Source organism: Babylonia areolata, chromosome 3 (genome assembly GCF_041734735.1).
Source record: "Babylonia areolata isolate BAREFJ2019XMU chromosome 3, ASM4173473v1, whole genome shotgun sequence".
In the NCBI taxonomy this organism is placed as follows: Eukaryota; Metazoa; Mollusca; class Gastropoda; order Neogastropoda; family Buccinidae; genus Babylonia; species Babylonia areolata.
In genome coordinates this window covers 58,166,486-58,170,106 of record NC_134878.1, presented here as the reverse complement: position 1 = coordinate 58,170,106, position 3,621 = coordinate 58,166,486, and the positions used below count along the sequence as shown (strand labels likewise).

The following is a 3,621-nucleotide window of genomic DNA, read 5'->3' as shown; positions in this document are numbered from 1 at the left end:
ATATGGGTACATACTACCAAAGTGTGGAATCTTCACACGGCCTATATGAATCACGTCCATTTCACTCCGTACAAAACGGGATGGATGAGGGTGGGTTGAGGGTAGTAAAGGAGATGATTCGTGTGTACCAGCAAGTAAAGAGATAGGGAGTGAGACAGAGAGAAAGAGAAGAGAGAGAGGGGGAGTGAGGGGGAAGAAACTGAGAGACAGAGAGGGATGCGAATACGAACACGAACGATTTATTCGTGAAGGGATGTGCATGGCTATATACAAACCAATCACAGCCATATCAAATGTTGTACATACATATCACTGGTCATGTCAAACAAATACATCGTCAAGACAATACGTTATCTCTGGATCTGAAATGCATTGGACAAGGAAACTGACCAATTCCGAACATCGTTATATCTAATGGATGATACCAACAAAGTTAACTTTAAAAAGTCACATGGATTTCGGTAATATTTTGAAGGAATACGCTTTTGTCTGATATCACTTAGTGCTGAACAACACAAGACAAATGCATCTCGTCTTCCTTGGATTGTTTACAAAATGGACAAATTAAATCACTTACATCAAACTATCTATATCTATAATGATGTACATTTAAATCAGATGTATCCATCGAAATCTGGTCGTTATGTATTTCAAATGTTTGTCCATGACAGACAAAAGATAAGGTTTTACTTCATGGGCGTTACGAAAAGTTCTATATATACTAAATCTATCACTAAACTGAATATGTTCCTGCAATTTTTGCAATCTGCAATCAATTAATCGTAGACGAAATACAGTAATAAATGCATTGACACTTCCAACACCCTGGTTATCCATAGTTTACTAAGCTCATATTCAAACAAACAATTACGCACATCAGAAACTCACTTCTTTTTTCCCCTAGCATCTAACTCTTGTAACATTTTGTAGGCTTTACGAGGTAATCAAAACTCTCCCAGTTGTAATAATTTAAACTAGTAACGAATACAATAAACAACTGAGTTTATATATCGGGGTTTTATCAGCTTCACCGTATATCAGATCATTAGGTGTGTACATGTCTACACCCAGAAATTTCTTCGATGCAAATAGATGTACAGACACAATATTCACAGCAGCTTTGTTTAACCCCCATATTTCTGAACCATACTGTACCACGGTCTGTACTTGTGTCAATTTTTTCATTAAAAAATACGGAAATGTTATTAAATTGTAATATGGTTTTCATAATACACGATAAAGCATTTTTGCCCTGCTGGCAAGGTCTTTGCAAGTAGTAACAAAACTTAAACGCGTTGTGAACAATATCCCCAGGTATAAAATTGTGTACACATAAACTACAGGAATTGTAACGCTGTTGTATATCCTTCTCTCCCTTATACATGAATATACACCTTTTTGAAAACTAATAATGTTACTTTTGGTCATATCTTTACTTGAAGTGTTGATGCAGCATTTGTAAATCATTAAGCTCTGTAAACCAATGGCTGTTTCAGACCAAAAAACTAACAAAAAACAAAACAAAACAAAAAACCAATATCATCAGCCAAAATGAGGATGAATAGTTCAAAAGCATCAAAGAAAATTTGGCACCATGTCTTCCATTGTTTAATATTTCTAAAGCCAGTTCGTTTATAAAAAGAGAAAATAAATTCGGGCTGCACACATCTGCTTGTTTAACCCCAGTTGTACAATGAATAACATCTGTTAATTGAGCGCCCCACTTATTCCTGCATTTTACATATACATTCTCCTGAAACATTTGAATAGTTTACCTTTTACAATCATTTTTAATAAAATAGTCCACAACAAATTACGGTTTATGGAGTCAAATGCCTTTTCAAAGTCTACGGCTACATAGAACTTGCGATTGAGAGAAAACTGTCGTTGATTACCCACCTTTAGACCCAGGTTGACGTTCACCTGTGATATTATGTTCCTTTAGACATTTTTGTAATCTGCTATTTATAATTGTACTATCGAGCTTGCTACTAATATCGCTTAGAGAAATCTCTCTGTAATTATTAGAATTGTTAGCATCACCTTTCTTGAATAATGGCAAAACAAAAGATCCCGTTCAGCATTGTGGGCACACGCCCTTATCATATAAAACATTAAATAGTTTTAGGAAAAACTGAACTACCTGATCGCACGATTTTTTGTAAAGTTCACTGATTATACCATCAGGACCAGGAGCCTTACGTTTTTTTAGTTTTATAAATGGTAACAAAACTTCTTCAACAGATATTGGACGATTTATATACTCATCACCATCATCATCTCCAGGCTGGTAATTATAAGTTACTATTTTTTTCTAATAACATTTTGAAATGACTGGACCAGATGTGAACAAAGATACTATTTCTTGGCTGTTTCCTTTTAACTGAGACTTTATGGATCGTATCTCAAAACTCTTTCTGATTTGTCATTGAAGACTCAAGTTTATCAAGCAATAGATCATTAAATTGCGGTTTTTTTTCTCTTTAACAAATGTTTGTATTCACATCTAGCTATGGTATATTCACTACCTATAGCAACATCGTCGGAACGATGAAATCTCCTTAACAGTCGCCTTATTTTCCTTTGAGCATTCTTACATTCGTGGTCAAACCAGTCGCTAGACGTTTCAGTATTGTTAACACAGATACATTTGCTGTTCCTTGTTTACATATGGTCTAAATCTAGTCTTTAAATACCATGAAATTCACTAGAATCATAAACTGTGGAAAAAAAACGGTTTCTAGACGGTATGAAATGGCCATTAACACTGCATCCAGAATCACAAATATATGCATAGTGACCCTCAAGGTCTCCCTTACATATACCTTTTGAATAATCATTTCTAAAGTAGTACACATATTTAACAATAACTTGCCATAGTTATCTATAATTGAATCTCGTGAGCAACGACCGTAGGTAAGTGAGCGACTTCCGTGTTGTGTGTCAGAAACATAGTAAGGAGAACAATCCTGTGAAATGTTTGACGTTCTGCTATTTACATCACCACAAAGAATGGTGTAAACATCTTTATTTTTTTTTAAAAGACAACATTTTTCGAGTAAAAGTATTCCGATATCAAGATTGAAATGAACATAAAATGAAGACCCTTCAGGAGGAACATTTGCACAAACATAAATGACACCTTTACTTGTTCCAAATACTTTCTTGTCGATCAACAAGACACAAACGTTTGCATATATTACATCTATCATCTTTACATAAGGAATTAATTTATTTTTCATGAAGCAAATAATACCACCTGATCTCCTGCGGGTTTACAAAATGCCTTGTATCCAGCAAACATATTGGAATTGGAGCTGTCCACAAATGTTTCAACCAAACACACAAAATCAAAATCACAAAGAAGTGAAACAAAATCATTAGTTCTCATTTTAGAAAGTAAACCATTTATGCTCCAGAGAAAAAAATGGAAAGGGGCGTTTATTTACAGAGGTGCATTTATTACAATACTATTCTGTCGAAACGCTGTCACATAGACACATGATGGGGAGGAATCACAGAACAAATAGGAAAATGTGTAGACCATGAGCAAATTGAAAACTACCTATGTATATAGAGATATGCTAATATCATCAGAATCAGAATAACTCTGTTATCTTA

The 3,621-nt window shown here is 34.5% G+C and overlaps 1 protein-coding gene across 1 annotated transcript in view; it reads right to left on the bottom strand.

Annotated features, from left to right (window-relative positions):
• Positions 1-217: 217 nt before the first annotated feature.
• The window catches only part of LOC143280155 (chitin deacetylase 7-like), an 18,279-nt gene continuing 14,875 nt past the window's right edge, over positions 218-3,621 (bottom strand). The window contains exon 5 of the mRNA XM_076584739.1: positions 218-3,621. This exon is cut by the window's right edge and continues 2,398 nt beyond it. The gene's annotated coding sequence lies outside the window, so the exon portion shown is untranslated.